Below are 18,076 nucleotides of genomic sequence, written 5' to 3' on the forward strand. Positions count from 1 at the left end.
CTAATTAATCTCCTTATATATATGTGCCCTTCAAGAAACTCAAAGTACTGCACTTTATATCCTGATTGTCTTTATATTTTTAGTTACGTGATGTTTATTAGCTGATGTTAGCAAGCCAGCATCGCATTGCTTTTTGGGTCACCTTGTTCTTATTGTCGCTTCAATGCAAAAGACAGTTTGTTTTTTTGTTTAATGTGCATCACTCATTCTATTGCTATAAAAGAACTTTTCTGCCAAGCGCTATAAGTACAACCTATTATTAGGTAGTAAGCGTCACCTCCTCTTTTTCTTCTTTAATGTAATTAGCTTTTCTGGTATCTACTATACAGTAATTAATCGATCTATACATGGTATTTTCATGAAACGCAAAGCATCATGCTTCATATCCTGATTGCTTAAAAAAAATTCTGTTAGGTGCTATTGACGTAAGTTATTAGCTAGTTAGCTAACCACCTACTCTTTTTTTTCTCTTCCATATAATTAGCTTTTCTGATGTTTGCTGATCACTAACTAATCTATCTATACATGCTTGATTCAAACGCAATGTGTTACACTTTATATCCCGATTGTTTTAAGATTACCTGTTAAATGTTGCTTATTAGCTGATATTAGCAAGCTAGCAACACATTGCCTTTTGGGCCAATTTTATTTATTTTCATTTTATTTTTTTAAATATACTGTCCATTAATTTTGTATGCCTGTGCCTGCATCATTTACTTTTGTACATCAGATTTCCAAGGCCTTTTCACATGTTTTTTTGCGAATTGCTAAGATGCGATAAACGAACCGCTTTTCAGTTGATTTTTGGAACATTTCATCCTTCAGAAAAGCAGTATTTGCAGGTCTAATTTAAAAGGCAAAACTTTTTACATTAAAAAGATCAGGGCTGATGCTTTCCGTCTGGCACTTCTAAAAGAAAGAGGGAAAAAAAAAAAACTAAGCGTGGCCATTAAGGCTGCCTGTGATATGTTGAAAGGGAACAAGCGAGCGAGAGAGGAAAACAAGCATGTGCCTGTCCTGAAGCGCCACTCCTGAGGTGTTAACTAATCTCTGGTGGCCAGTCCACACGCTGCCTCCTCTAATTGCTCCCCGTATTTCAGTCTGCCGCGAGAGCAGCCATTGTAGCGAGCGCCCAGTCAGCCCCCAGAGGTCTCGCACCTTCATTATCACTCTTTATTGCACAACCTTATACTGGCACTTGGCAGCAAACAGCCTGCCCGTTAAAAATAGAGCCTCCTTCTCTCCTCTTCTTTTGCTGGTTTCAGTTTTAATTACTAACACCCAGTCAAAGTCCTCAGCAGGCCCTGCGTGCTTCTTCTTCTACTTCTTGGGCGGCGGCGGCGGCGGCGGCTTTTTTCCTCTCCCTCCCTCCTTTTCACTAATTAAAGCCGGGATGGAGTTTATTGAAGGGACTCTGACTCTGTGCTGGCTCTCATCTATTATTAAGAGGGCAGGACAAATCATTTTCAAATTTATATGCTGAAAAAACTGTCCAGGGACTGACACAAGGTGGTAAAGGTTGGGGGAAGGTGGCGTGAAATAATGCCGAACACACGGGAAGGTGATGATTTTTTTTTTTTTAAATGTATAGGTCTAGCTAACACAAGAACTGCATCTAAATGTAGGCTCTTACAATGATAATAATTATTATATATTTAGTATTGCTGCACTGAATCTGGTGGGCTTTTTGTTATGACATTTAAATTCACCCCAAATCTTGTGAACATAACTTATTGAGGTTAAATTGATGTTGAATTTTATTAAAAAATTGTTTTAAAATTAGGGATGTTCCAATCTTATATTTTTTGTACCCTAGTCTTGAAAGGATGGATTTATGTTAGTGAATGGTTGTCAGTCTCTGTGCGCTGTGATCAGGTGGCAACCAGGTGTACTTCGCCTGCTGCCCAAAGATTGCAGGGATAGGCTCCAGCAAGCCCATGACAGTTGTGAGGCCAAGCAACTATGAGGGATGGATGACAGATGGACGGACGCGGAGATGGAAAGACGGACAGATGGATGGACAGATAGATAAAAGGACTGACGGATGGCCGAGGGGAGGGATGGATGTGTGGACTGATGGATGGATGGATGATGGATGGATAGACGAGTGGATGGACGGATAGATGGACGGATAGGCGGGTGGACGAATAGATGGTAGATGGACAGACATGCGGATGGATGGACAGATGAATGGACAGAGAGACAAAAGGATGGACGGATGGGCGAGGTGATGGATATATGGACGGACAGGTAGGTGGACGGATAGATGGCAGATGAACAGACGTGTGGATGGACGGACGGACTGATGAATGGACAGATAGACAAAAGGATGGACGGATGGGGTGGGGTGGATGGATGGACAGATAGATGTACGGACAGATGATGGATTGATGAATGAATGAAATCCCTCAAACTTTCTTGGAAACGAACCTAACATTAACTACCTGGCCAACTTTTGAAGAGCTTTGTGAGATGGTTTATTTCCCACAGTTCAAAGACAACATCTTTTACTTTTATGATAAATCCAGGTAAAAGAGAAAACACGTGTATCCATTTTACACACCAGCAAGGACTAAGCTAACCTGAGAACATTGTTGCATTGCCCATGACTACTTTGCCGAATGCATGTGTAGCTAATGAGGGGAAACTGACTGAATCAGTGACAGATCAATGCTACATGTACACAGCGTTTGATTTGTCCCGCAAAGGCACTTGTAGCATTAGCACACATAATGGCATTGATGAAAGTGCCCCCTGCCCACCTGCTTCCCCTGCTCCTTGTGTGTGTTCTGTGTAAACAGTGGGCCAAAATAGCATAAACAGCACGGCGGTAATATGAGAGCAAAACGTCTTGATCAGATTGATGTTTCTCTCCGCGATCTGCTCCCGCCGCCATCCAGGTCGTACATTCTTAATTGTCTAAACAGCCGCTACCCCGACAGCTGCACAGGTGAGCTAGGAAAAAAAAAAAAAAAACACACACCTTTCAGCTGCGCGGCCAGCTGTCCGAAAAAACATCGAGCAGAGACGCTCTCCAGACAAAGATGGCCACCCTGTAGAACAATAAGATGGCAGTTAGCCTAGCCAAAGTCAACCAAAAACATGGATGGGGATTTATATATATATATATATATATATATATATATATATATATATATATATATATATATATATATATATATATATATATATATATATATATATATATATATATATATATATATATATATATATATACACACACACACACACACACGTATTTTTTTAGAGTCCAGATGTTAATCCCAATTTCAAGTGTAGCGTATACATTTCCTAAAGGATGGTCTAAAAATGACTGAAACAAAATTGAATTAAGTACAAAGAGAATCGTTTACTTCAGTAACTAAAGTACTAGTACCACAAAGGAGTTTATTACTTTAATAATTCATTTAGTTGCAGCCATTTTGAGACCTTCTTTTAGCCAAACGTTTGGAACCAAAAAAAGAACAAAACCCAAAAACGTAAAAATACGTCTTTGGGATAGAATGAGTTCGATACTTGAATGTCATTGTGGCATATATGGAAAATTAGCAACATACAATTAGAGACAAAGAATGTTCATCTCTTAACCTTTAATTGGAGGAAGAGGGTGTGCGTGTGTGTGTTTGTGGGAAGCGAATGGGCGAAATAATGAATTAAGCCGGGAGGAAGAGGAAGGAAGGAAGAAAGAGGAAGGCTAGTCCCTTGGCCTAACGAGCAGCTCACACAGTCAGGGCAATTAGTCACTGTCATATGAGGGCAAATGTAGAAGCTTTTTTGCAGGCTTGTTAAGTAAAAACTTACACGAGGGTCAATGACACCAAAGAGAAACGCGGCAGCGTGGAACCTTGCCAATGGAAAAAAACATAAAGCCTATGTTTAAGTCGTGTATGATATGCTTGAAAATACATCACATACACCTGCGCGAGTTTATGACACAGAAAATATTATTGGCAATAATATGAATGAAATCCTCTAATATGTCATGTTTTCCCATTTTTGGTGTGTTTGCAAAGTTTCATGAGGAAACATGCATGTTCAGAAAGCATCTTTTTTTTTTTGCAAACAGTGCATCGCCATGGGAACAGCTTTGGCTGGAATAATATTTAATGACTTGTAGTCTTATTTTATAGAAAAAGTCACGTAATATGATAGCAAATTTATTTTGTAAATTTTCAATTTAATGCCTATTAATGCCAATCATCATATTTCAGACGTGAGTTCTGATATAAAGAAGAGTATATTTATATATACTTATATATACTTATTGCATTGCAATGTATTTTAGATTGTGTTGGTCAAATTTGATTTAACCATGTTTTTTTTTCTTTAATTGAAAAAGGTCTTTTTATCTTACTATAAACATTTTTGACCCTTTGAAATAGTTGTTGTGTAGCATTGTTTTGTTTTGTTTTTGTTTTTTTGTTTTTTCCAAAAAAGGCATTCATATATCATTGACACTGTCAAAGTTTTTTAATGTTATTTTAGCAAATTTATTTTGTAAAATTTTCCATTTAATGCCTCCTCTGAAAAAAATAAACCTAAAGAGTAAACAATATAAAAGTTTTCATCGCATATTCTGATTATTATATTGTCGTTATAACTTACTTGCTGTAATGTTTTGATGCAGTATTCAAAACTTACTGTATACTTATCAAATGTAAACTTTATAAACCAATGTATTTTAGATTGAATCAATCCAAATTATGATTTTTTTTTTAAAATGAAAATGTATGGAACTTTCATTTTAGACTTTTTTCTTTCTTATTATGAATATTTTTTAACCGTTTTAAATAAAACGGTTTTTTAACAACGTTTTCTTTTTTTTAAGAGAAAAAGTCACTCAAATTTCACTGCCAATGTCGGTTGCTACTATAGCAAATTTATTTTCGTAAAATTCTCATTTAACACCTGTTCTAAATGGACAGAACCCTTCCAAAGAGTAAACGTAAAAGACGACATTTGATGTATTATTCTTATATCAAGTTGTATAGTTGTATTATTATTTCAACTTATTTTCTGTAATTTGATGCGGTATTCAATACTTATTCTTGCAAAATTTTACTCTTATTTTCACACCAACGTATTTTAGACAAAGTGTAATGTCAAATTTATTTATCCTCTTTCTATGGTGTAAATGTATGAGTCATTTCTGTATAATGATAAAATAAATAATAAAATAAACGATTTGACCGCTATTAATTTTCATTGTTCTTTATGTAAAATAAAAAATAAACATGAATTTGTTTTCACAGAGTACAATCACAACTCTCGTCTTTTTTATGCTGTGAATTTTTCGTATGAATTCAAACAAACGTGAAAAAAAAAAAAAATCACCTGCAGCCCCCTTGCACCGATTTTGCCGCTCTCCTACGCAGAAGTCCCAAGAACAAAAAGGTGAATTTCACGGCTGCTCAATGAATTTAATTCCCCCCATTTCTATGCATTCTAAATGTACATTTCTTTCAGGGAGGATTTCTCCAATTTGTGCCGGGGCGAGGCTTGCTTCTGCTGGTGGCGGCTGCGCTGGGCATATATGGGTCACAGACCCCGGCGCCTTATCAGTAATTCGCCATTGCCTGGTTATTAAGGACAGCTTAGGTGGAAAGGGCTGGGGTAGCAGGAGGGGTTGAGGTGAATTGATTGCCTGTGGACATGTTAAACATGACCCTGTCGGGCCTCCACTCCAGCGCCAAAACGCGCCAACCTGCGCGCCTCACTCCAAGTAATCAGCTGAGGCTTTAATAAAATTCAGAAAGCCCCTGGAAGACACACGTACACACGCATGGACCTCGGCCGCCGCCCCAGGGAGTGCGCAAAGTTGGAAATAATCGAAAAGCCGCGGGGCGAGAGGCATTTACCGCATGTTTAGCGTAGGCTGCGTCGCGAAAATTGGGCTAAAATGTTTCGGGAGCTATTTTTTCACTTGTTGTTTCATATGTTCCCCATTATGTTTTGTTTTTTTTTTGCGCCGCAGGCTCATTTGTAAGATGATCAGTCCGTATATGAATTTTATTTCAACACATGCTGTTAATAAAAGTGGATTACTATGAAGTATTTTTGTATGTTTTCGCTCACCTCCATTTTGGGTGTAATTCCAGCACTGATCACTAGATGGCGGCAGACTCTTAATTGACTGTTAACACAACAGAAAAATAAAATCATGAACTACAGGATTTTGGCTCAACCCAGTTTTTGGTGGTGATGATTTTTTTTTACCCTGCACAGTAGTGTTCATGAGATATAGTCAGTCAATTTCACTTTTTTTTTTGTAAATTATGGAAACATGCCATTGCTGTGAGAGTAGTGTGTTGCAGCGTACTCATGAACTCTTCGGCAATAAGTAGCAGCACAGTACTTTGAGACAATATCTTAATTGGTGTTTCTTTGATTCCTGGTGATATAACTTTGATTAAAATGATTTTATATGGTTCATATAGGTATAGAGTTACAAATTTAAAATTTTTGGACCGTTGGTGTGGCTCAAGATTTAGTAAAAAAAAAAAAAAAAAAAAAAGTACTTTGGCACAAAAAAAGGATGAAAATCACGGAATCACTAAATTGTGTATTTAAAGATCGTGGCTTTCCCTAACGATGGATCGGGGATTACTATAGTATTTTTGACTGTGATGATCCTAAAATGTTTTTGTCTGTGATGGACAGTAAAAAATGTCCCACGGACCAGTTCTAGTCCAGTATTACTGGTTCAGCCCATTGGAAAGTCATCAGTTTTCAGCAGCCGGGTAATTAGGGGCCTCGAGCGCTCCCCGCCCTCTGGCAAAAAAGGGGGTGTTACCCTTGATTAAGGCCGACTGGCGGGGGTGAATCCCCCTTGCGCAAACAACAGATTGAAGTTCATGACGGAGGGTCTCAGCTGCCGGCGCCCGGCCATGAATTGCGGCTTGCGAGAAGGTGTTGACAGCAGCAGCTGGACATCACCAAGTGATGAAAAGCGAAAGGGAGAGAAGACTCCGATGGGGGAGAGATGGGCTAGCTAAGGAGGGGGTGCTGAGTGGGGTGAGGTCCTCTACTGGCTGTGAGCGGAACTACAGTCAGTCTGCTTAGACCTCTACAAGCATGTGTAAACAAAGACAACTTTTTTTCAAACTCCATATTACATATTTAAACCCCTTGTGCAGTATTTTGACCATTTTTGGGTCATTTTCTTCCATGTCAATTTGGCATTATTTTAACCAAGGAAATGCACACTTCTGCTTGTATTATAAATAAGTGGTTGTGCCATGGTGAACTTGGATACCTTCTAGGTGAAATTTCATCTCCCTATGTCTTCTTGCAAAAGATTCCTCTTTAGGAAATGCCTTTGATGTAAACATCGAAAGATTAACAAGGGTTAGCTTAGTAAAAGGTATTGCATAACTTTTTCCTCAATATTACAACTTTTTGTAAAATTCCTCCATTTTAAAGTGTCTATTTTTGTAAACAGTACACCAAAAGTAGTTTAACAAATTTAAAAGGGACGTCCCGATCACATATTCTTGCACCGGTCCAAATAGTTTTCATGTTTAAAAATAGATATATATTTCATATAGACATTGTCATACTTACATCATACATACAGCTTCATGTTAGTGGTTCTAAAATGGGGGTGCATGAAGGCACTTCATGGGGTATGTGAGTTTTTAACAATGTTTCTGCAAGTATTTTTAATGCTATGAAAACACAGTACATTTTTCTTTTCGAATTGAGAGCATATTAGCCAAAAAATATTACAAAATTATGTTATTGTGACTTGTCTGCGAAACCTTATGCCATTCTTATCTTACGGTGTATATAATTTTGAGCACTTTATCTTGGTGACTCAATTTTGTGGCAGATGAAAATGGAATTTATTCATGTCGTTTTCATTCAAGAATGCTTTGCATTGGATAGGGGGGTACACTGCTGGAAAAAAAAAAATCACAGGTGGTACGTCATTGAGAGAAAAAAAGCTAAAAACTATGTGATCGGGGCCAGCGTCCCTAAAAATGACCAAAAGAACAGTGCAAGAGCAAGATTAGGAAACCGCTACAAATCACTTGATCATTGGTATGAAAAAATAAAATAGTACTTAATCTGGATTTGAAAATATTATGATTATTGCATTATTATATTATTATGTATATATATATATATATATATATATATATATATATATATATATATATATATATATATATATATATATATATATATATATATATATATATATATATGTGTATGAAAATAATAATTTATTCATTTATTTGAAATCAATACCGCAAATACCGCTGGTGTGGCCTCTCAGAATGAGCGTGGCGCAAAACGCCCGCACGGCATAACACTCCATGTGCGGTATGTCCAAGCAACATGACGTTTATTGCCGCTGTGTCATCATATTTCAGACGGGAGTATGCAATTTATGGTGACCACTTCACTGGTGGGGACACGGCTAACCTTGTTTAGCATCCAAATGATGAGGAATGACACGGGACAGGCCTTTTACACTGCCTCTCTGACCCCGTACACACACACACGCACACACACACGTCCATTGTCCCCTCAGCTGCACAATGGTGACTGATGTTATTGGAAATGAGAGGTGTGTGTGAATGTGCGAGTGTGTGTGTGTTTGATGAATAGAGATGGTGCCCTAAGGTGAGGACAGACTATATTGGTGTGATTCTACTATTCACTATTAATGAACTGCCTAAAGGTGCAAATTAGCTTTTAATGGGTGTTACTTTACTAGCCGAGCTTCTGCCACACACAGACATTTCCCTTTTTTTTTTTTTTTTAAAGATGAGGATGTGAGGGGGGGAAGCAATTACAATGTGTATTGTCTGCAGTTATGGTGAAATAAAACACAAATATTAGCAATCGGATGATTCTGGGGGGCTAGGGGGAGGCGGCCGCTTCCTGTGGACTGAGGTGAACTACTGCCGAGTGTGTTAGCCACATACTTGTGTTCACTTTTTATTTTGGAGCATGGCAATGTGGAGGTAGTCACTGTCAAAGGTTTTTAATAAGATATTAAAAGTAAAACAACCCCCCGCCACACACACACACACACACACACAAACTAATGAGCTAGCATCAGCTGACAAGACAACGTTGTAGCTTCCCAAGTCAGCTTTGTGTTGCCCTGCATATTTTTCAGCCATTTTTAAATGACTTTACATGATACAAACATTTATCTACCCAAAAATTTGAGGGTTGTTTGTATGTGACTTTGTAGCAGTTGTTTGAAAGTTGGTAATTGCCGTGACATTCATGGTAATTTCTATTAGCCCATCTAAGGTATTTCATGATATGCGCTAGCATTAACCTAACATAACTTTTCAGACAAAATTATATCATATGGTTGAATATTTTAGTGTTTAACGTACACTAAATATCACGTGACAAGAGAAATGTCTTGCAAAGCAAGTTATCCTAGCTTAGCTTATTTTTGTTGAGAATAGCCCTGCTCCAATTTTTAAGCATCTTTAAAAATGAAATATTACAGTATGAAAGTGCTACTGTACTTACAAACCTTTTATCTTACAAACAATTTTGAGATCCTAAGCTCTGCCATTTCATATAAAGTAAATGACTGAAGGGTGTTAATTACTACAGCAATATCCTAATTTCCATTAGCATTGAGCTAACATACAACATTTTTAAACAAAATGAAAGTTTGTCTGAATTTTTATAGTATAAGTATGCACTGTTTAATTGTAATATGTCTGTAAGCAAGTAAACTTCTGATAAACAAACAAACAAAAAAAAAGCTAATGAGCTATCATCACATATGCTAACTGGACGTTTTATTGAGAACCAATGCCCTGCTCTTACTGATTTTAAAACAATTTTCTTAAACAATTGGTGTTTTGCGACATGTTAGCTTTAAGCTAATAGACTTTTTCAGATAAAATAATTGAATATTTTGGTGATTAAATATACACAGTCTCATGTTTATGTGCCTTCAAAAACATTTTTTTTTTAGATCTTTTGGGTCTCATCCAGTACAATTAATATAGCATTTTTTGCTGTAATTTACTTCTCATGTGCGAGGTTGGCTAGCATCTAATTTCCGCGCTTCAAGAGCACCACATCCGAGCGCACGGCGCAAAATCAATTGGCTTATTGATTGCCGACTAATTAGGCAAAGATAAATGGTTGAACTAAATAAATACAGCCGACAGTAACGAGCCGATAGAGAGCACGACATCCTAATTGACTTCTGCATGATGCGGGGGCCACCTTTCTATTGGAGGTCGCCTCGGGTTCAGCCGACCATCCGTCAACATTTTATTTATTTTCTCATTTCCGCTCCGGGTTTCAGAGTGAGTTTTTAAGTCACGTGATTCATGCGTATGTGTGTGTGTGATCAAAAGCTAATTAGTGTGAGTTGACACAGGGCTTAGCCCATGGGTCAAAGATCAGAACTGATGATACGGGAGGAGTTTTTGCTCATTAAAGTGGATCACAACTGAATGGAACACGTTTTAGCCTTTTAATCACTTTTTTTTTAAATTTCAAGTTATATACCGGAAATGTAAGGGGCGCCCTCTAGAGGATTATTTTGTTTTGATTATATTTGGGCAGAGGTCCTTTCATGTCCAATTATAGCCAAGCTCAGATTTTCTGACAAATGGATGGTATTGGATTGTTTCCACATTATTAATGAATTTAAAGGTTTGAAAATAGTTTAAGAACAAAATTGTTAACTGAGTAATGTGTTAAAACGCCGCCTCTTTCTCACTCAGCAGGATCTGTGCTGCTTTTTGCCGAGCAAAGATTTAAAGTTCCTTGAGCCGCAGCCGATTAACTTGTGTCCACTGTAGTGGACATTTGTTTTTGGTCTGTATTGTTTGACTTGTTGGAGCTACCCTGCTAAATAGAGGATGTCCTCCATTGAGCACACTGGACTAACAGGCAAATACGTCTGTGTCCACTGGAGCAGACATTTGTTTTCAGTCTAACTCTTTTGTCTCATTGGAGCTACACTACAGTCAGTCAAGAGTCCCCAATAAAGTTTGTCCTCTACGAAATCAGTCTAGTGGTCTTAATAAGGGACATCCGTCAGGGATGTCCTTGACTCAATCAGTGTAGTGTGCTAAATAGAAGACATTTGTGTCCACTGTAGTGGGCATTGGCTTTTGGTCTGAATCTTTTGACTCCTCGTTAGAGCTACGCTACTAAGTCAGTCTTGTGTGCTCAATATTCATTTGTGTCCTCTATTGAGCACACGCAGACTCACTTAGGCTATTCATTTGCGTCCACTATAGTGGACATTTGTGTTAGGTCTATACCTTTTGACCCAGTGGCGCAAATCTATTACGTCAGTTTAGTGTGCTCGATTGAGGATGTCCTCTGCAAAGTCAGTTTTGTGTTCTCAATAATGTGTCCACTGTAGTGGACATTTTGTCTCAGCAAAACAACAAAGTTAATTGTATTCCACATAAAACAGGAGACAATCAAGTTGAAGTGCAGAAATACAACCTTCTCAGGATAGTCTAATTTTGTGAGTAGTACCTACAGACCAAAAGCTAATGTCCACCTCAGTGGACAAATGTGTAGGAGTCTGGAGTTTAGAGTTTAGGCATAGCTGACATCGAGCGAGCGCCCTCTACAGGCCGGCAGTGACAAGCCTCTTTTGTCATGCAACTTTTTTGCCCTGAAAGCCCCCCCCCAAAAAAAAAAAAAATGCAAAGAAGTAAATTAACATGCTCTCTCCTCCCATTCGGTGTCCGTCACACTCAGTAGCTCATGGCCCGCACCAAGTGCCCTTGTTGACTCAATTGGATTAGCGCTAATATGTAAACACAGGAGGTAATCCTCTAATGAGAGCGAGTAAATAAGTTAAAATAGCCTAAATGTCAGCAGGTGTCTGCCAGGTGATCCGACAGCGAGGATGTCGAGCGCTGTTGTGACCCGCCAGGTGACAGCGTAATTACTCGCTTGTAACTTAGCGGGATAATAGCCAGAGCGCCTCCGGGGGATAAGACAAAGACCTGTTAATTATTAAAGCTCGCATCAGGCCCACACCAGAGAGTTGCAATTATTAACGTTGCCGTTTCTTGTTTGTGCTTAAATGCCGGCGCCGCCGTTAATATGCTCATTAGCTAAAATGAGTGATTTTATTACTCTTGATTTGGTTTGGGGTTTGTCCAACATAGCGGGGCTCAGCTGTCGACGCTCCGTGAGGGAGAACCAGCGGATTATGCCGTCGATTCCTCAAAATTACACATCTTTCAGAAGAAGAACAAGAAGAAGAAGAAAATACTAAAACCCTGGACTAAAACATACTGTAAATGTTTAGAGATGAAAGTCTAAATATTTCCAAGACAAAATCAGATTTGTTTTAAGAAAGGAAAAATAAACTCTTATGAACATAAAATTCTGGTTGTCATGGTGGTCATAAGGATAATAATCATATCATCATCTGATGATGGTCAAGTTATGTATTTTCTGAAGAATAAATGTACAGTATTTTAAGTTGTCATTTTGATGAGTAAATGTCAAAATATCCACAAGAATTTAAACCCAACTGTCTAAAATGAGTAAAATAAAGATTTATTTTTTTTACAAAAATTTATAAAAAATATGATTTTTTTTTGGTAAGTAATATAAAATTTCCCCAATTAAATTGTGCCTTTTTGCAAATTGAAAGAAAACACTAAGAAGCTGAAATTTCACCCAGAAGGTGACAAAATGTCAGAGGTCAACAACCACTTAGTTATCACTAGGACAAATGTGCCATCAATTGGCTAAAATACTATGTTAAAGTACTGTGAGTAGGATGTGGACAAATTTGTACGAATACAATACTGCACAAGGTTTAGGTTGACGCCATCCTCCACAATTTAAAGATAATATGTGACAGAACTGCAAATGCGCCCTAATTGTTGCTTTCAAAGAGAAAGCGTGAGGCGCTCTAATGAAATCAATAGCAGGCCATATTAAGGCTGACAATGGAATTATTAGCAGCCGCAAAAGTCATCCAGCCGCACGACAATTACATCCTATTTGTACACTTTTATTGGCTCAAACCGACTTTTAAACACATATCGCCAATTCCGATGTCGCCGTATGATCTCGTTGGACTTGTTTGTTCGTCTCCAAGCTGTTGAAAGGGAATTAAATATCATGACTTGTGATTAAAGTTTGATCCCGCATTAAATCCCTCATTTCGTCTTATTTCCTTTGGAGGTGCCGCTCGGAGGCGTTTACGTCCAATTGGGCGTTTGACGGGTAAGAAAAAAAAAACCCAACAACAACAAACAGGCAATTAGACGGCTTCTATTGTGACGCCGCCATATGCAGCTTTTTCTTGGTCTTCCGCCTCCCTAATGGGCCCCGCGGGGACGAAGGGGTTAATTGATGCAGATGTTGATGGCTTTTACACATGACGTAGGGAGCGTCTCCCCAGTGGCTCCTATTAGAGGCACTTTTAATGAAGTGCTAAACATGAGGCTTTCCCTGCACGGTCCGCGTCCTCGTGAAAAAACTGCGAGGGAAGCTTTGCAGGAAAATACATCCACCAACACGTAGAGGCAGAGGAAGCCCCCTCCCCAATTGCCCAGCCCACTCGCCCCCTAAATCAATGCTTCTTTCTCATCTCATGGTAGACAGTGTGAGAGGAAGTCAATCAAAGAGGTGTTAACATTTCCATGGTGAATAACGTTGTCATAGTGCAGGAAAAAAACAAACGTAGAACAAATAATATAGTGAAAGCTCTAAGAAAATAAATGTTATTGTGATAAATCCTACCACTTACATCAATCTTGGTCATTATTAGAATATTACTTCTACGTTATATGGAGCGGGAACTTCCGGCGTTTCGGCTGAAGCGGCCCTCCTCTAATATAGCTTCCGGATACCGGATGTTCTGTTGCAAGAGATTGATCGTTACTGCAATATAATCAGAGAAATTGTAATCCGTTCATACCATACAGTAAGTAGTCCCAACTACGGAACTCCGTCAAACGAGAATTCTCAAACTCAGAAACTTCATACATACATATACACACACACACACACACACACACACACACACACACAGACATACACACACACACACACACATACACACATACATACATACACACACACATATATATACAGTATATATATATATATATATATATATATATATATATATATATATATATATACACACACACACACACACACACACACACACACACACACAGTTTTGGCACATTCATCTTTTAATGGAGCATCTATACTGGCTTTTGCATGCTGAAGTAACGTGACTTAAATTCATGGCAATAGCACTGGGCCAGTTCAATTTCTTAATCCTTATTATGATAATTAATTGATTCAATGAATAAAAAAAAAATCTGAATAAAGAAAAATCAAATAAACCGTTTATTTACCTTCTTAAATTCCCCTCTTGAATATAATGGACCAATTGAGAAAGTCTGCCATTTTACTAAGACAGTAATTGTGCTGCAACTGTGCAAATATAGACAAAATTAGCAAGGAAAAACCTATCTAGACTCATTTTTTTCCATGCTAATTTTACACATGGGGGTAAAAAAACATCCCCAAAACAAATAAAATAGCAAGTGGCTAAAAGTAGTCATCGGCGTAGGGCCCGGGTGATGCTAATGCTAATTGCGCTTCTCACGCAGCGTTAGCAGCCCGCACTCACTAAATTGTGCTCATTAAAATGACAAAGCCAAACACACGCACGTTCACACGCGCACAGTCAGTCAGGCGTGCTCTTCAGCTGTGTGTGGCATCTGGCCCTGACACCCCGGCAACCCGCCCTCATCACCCAGCTCCCCTGAGGCTGCCACGGGAAACGCACCAATGCGAGTGCGCCCAATCACATTTGAAAACAATCAGCATCCCTTTCGCATCCAATTTAGCCACCTGCCACAGCTTCCCATTAGTGTCGGCCATGATGTACTATTAAAGCCTTATATACATGCAGCTACGTGTATAAATATATAATGCAAAGAGTGCGAGTGTCTTCTTCGCGATCCATCAGGAGACGCCGATTTCAAAGCGACGTCTTAATGGCGGTGTCAGCGTATTAATTAGAAGTGTTAATGAGCTAAAAAAGCAACCCAAATTAAATTAATGCCGACGAGCGAGAGAGCGAAATTAGCTCCAATTTCTGTAAATGACTCTGAAGTGTGCGCAACATATCAGGCGGCCGCGTACGCCCCCCCCTCCCGAGCTAATCAAGAGCTACATTGCAATTAGCTGCTTAATTAAGGCAACACTCGGGCCTCGCGCAATCCGCCACAATTAAGTAATGGCTGTTACGGCACGATGGCGGCTCGCTAGTTTTTTTTCTGCCCGAGAGCAACATATTCCGGGGCTTTAATAGCCTGCGGGGGATTTATTTGCCGGGCGGCCCCGAGATGTTGCCAAGATGGAGAGCCTTCCATCTCACGCTTCACTGGGGATCTTTTGCTCCAGCTGGAAGCTTCGCACGGCAGGCAGCGATTTGAGGGCTGAGACGTGGCGATTGGCAGAGAACAAGGCGGGCTAATCACTGATTTTTTCGTGTTGGCTCAAAAGACTTCCAGTTGGAAGCGGAAACGGCGCACTATTGACACGTGTCAGCGGCGGCGAGGCCCCGACAGTGGACTCTGTTGTCCCACGCTGCCTGCTGGTTTGTAAACAGTGACAGTCAGAGCAATTGGCCGTTCTAATCCAAGGCTTCGTCTACACTTAAACAAACCCGCATCACCCCCTCCTCTTTGAGTGTATAAAACGTATGAAAATACACTAAACCCTGACCGCGATGCCGAGCAAGCAGGCACCATGTGCGCTGTACATAAACTGCAATAGCTAATCACGTTCACTAAAGAGCAAAGCTGTGTCTCAGACAGCTTTCAACCGATTGAGTCAATAACTGAAAAATCATTTACAGACACAGTTACATTAAAAAAAAAAAAATACAATTTAGTCATCTGTCACATACACTGCAGGAAAAAGCAGGGTTTTGCTGGGCTAAATGTACTAGATGATGCCTTTTGGGAGGGGATTTCAAGTTTTGCATTTCCTGGCAAAGAGCCATTCAGAGTGAGATTATTACTTTGCTATGTGTTCAATGGTCACTTGAATGCACCAACTCCTTGCCTGCGGAAGGGAATCCCAGAATACTTTATGCAAATATTTACAAGCGATTTATTCATTCAAATCACATTTCAAAATCAAAATAACAATGAAAAAGCTCATAATACTTAAATCTAAACATTACTTTTTATTTGAAGGGAGTATGTGTAATTTTCCGCATGCGGCCGTGGGAGCTTTAGGGGAATTACAGTAAACAGACATGGCGGCCTTCGGAGGAGTGCCACCCGCCATGTAATATCATTTAAGGAAAACTAGACCTACGATTATACTTAAAACGTACTGTTGGTCGTTAAGAAGACATTTATTTGCAAGTTTTTCAAATTTATAATAATTTAATGTATTCATTTTTATTGAAAATTGGTCTAAATCTTACACAGTGTCACTTTAAGGCCTGTTCAAAAAATGCATTGAGCAAGATTGCAGACAGTATGCATTTCAGTTTATAAAACCATGACTCTGAAACACAGCGCAAATATTGTCTACACTTTAACCCGACTAGGTGTACATTAGGTCTAAGTATCCGTAAAATTTCTATATAGCTTGTTAGATTCACTGATCAGGGCACAAAGAAAAAAAAAACACATTCATACTTATGCATTGATGTCGCTCGAGCATTACTAATGCATTACTCAAAAATCGGGATGGACCAACTAACGACGAGGTCGATTAGTGACGCCGAAATTCAACCTTTTGACAAATATCTGTTGAATAAATCAATTTAAAACTTAATTTGAAGGAAATTTCATTGGGTAACCCTTAGGGATCTAACCTCAGTTGTCACGGTAATGAAATTCACACTACCTGCTGCACAGCCAACATGATAAAAAAGATGAAAAAAAAAAGATTTTAAAAACACCTGTTAGAACCAAGCTGTGATATACTGAGCACATTGCTTTGCATAAATAAAAAAATCACTTTACCAAGCAATTAAGTAATTGCCACTTATCGGAAGGTAACTAACCAATGCAGACTATGGAACGCAATGCAGCTTTGCTTACCTTTTTAGCTTTAATGCAGTGTTTCACCACTCCATGCCCACAGTACAAATACATGGCTGCTACTGCCTAATTAAAGCACACCTCTCTATTTGACACATTTAAAAAAAAAAAAAAAAAAAGCCAAACAAAGGATTTCCTTGCTTGGGTAATTTTACACCGGATGGGTGGTCTGGCTCTCCGGAGACCCAACTATTTGTGTACAACATATAAAAAGCCTATTTTCCACAATATGTGCCCTTTAAAGGCCGACTAAGCCCCGCAATCCGTGCCTGCTTTTTATGGCATGGCCAGGGTAAATATTCAATATGCTTTGACTGGCTGGGAGTCTTACAAATCAATTTGCAGTGTCACGACATCCGCTGCGGAATATGCAAAGCGCAGATAAGTAGCAGCTTGTCACCCAGCCAGCGCTACTCCTCTTTCAAAAATAAAAACGCCACCTGGCTGCCGCTTGAAACTATCTCGTTGAAATCCTCTCAAAGGTTAGCGCAGTTATCTGTCACTTAGCGCGCGAGGAACATGCACTTTTTTTTTTCCCTTTTTGTTTTGTGTTTTACACCCTTTCCTGCTTTCCGATTTGAAATGGCTGCCGGGCAAGAGTCTATAATTAGAAGGCGGTTGAGTTGGTTAGCAGGTAATTTACCTGCAGGCGGCTCAAGTCTAATTATTGCCTTTGAAAAGCTCATTTTGCTTCAAACACTTGAGGTGTCTTTTCTCCTCTCTCGCCTCCTCGGCGGAGTCGGCAAAGGTAACGGTGTCCCGGAGCGGTGCGGATTCCCGGTTCATGTCACGTTTGCCTCACTACTTGTGCCGTCTGGACGCTAAGACACATTCAAGTGCATAGGATGAATTAATGAGAAAACAAAAGGGAACTTTTTTTTTTTTCTATGTGCGTCTCTTCACACACAAATTTTCCAGTCTAAAAAAAAATGAGATCCCTATGCATATAATACAAATTATTATGATTTGTCGTTATC

The 18,076-nt window shown here is 39.1% G+C and overlaps 1 protein-coding gene across 1 annotated transcript in view; it reads right to left on the reverse strand.

The window, feature by feature from the left end:
* Positions 1–2,549: 2,549 nt before the first annotated feature.
* The window catches only part of micall2a (mical-like 2a), a 49,845-nt gene continuing 34,318 nt past the window's right edge, over positions 2,550–18,076 (reverse strand). Inside the window, exons 20-22 of the mRNA XM_088438116.1 lie at positions 6,097–6,154; positions 3,823–3,865; positions 2,550–3,053 (exon numbers count right to left, since the gene is read on the reverse strand). The gene's annotated coding sequence lies outside the window, so the exon portion shown is untranslated. The remainder of the gene's footprint in view (positions 3,054–3,822; positions 3,866–6,096; positions 6,155–18,076) is intronic.

Source organism: Hippichthys cyanospilos, chromosome 16 (genome assembly GCF_059441005.1).
Source record: "Hippichthys cyanospilos isolate Australia breed blue-spotted pipefish chromosome 16, RoL_Hcya_1.0, whole genome shotgun sequence".
Classification (NCBI taxonomy): domain Eukaryota; kingdom Metazoa; phylum Chordata; class Actinopteri; order Syngnathiformes; family Syngnathidae; genus Hippichthys; species Hippichthys cyanospilos.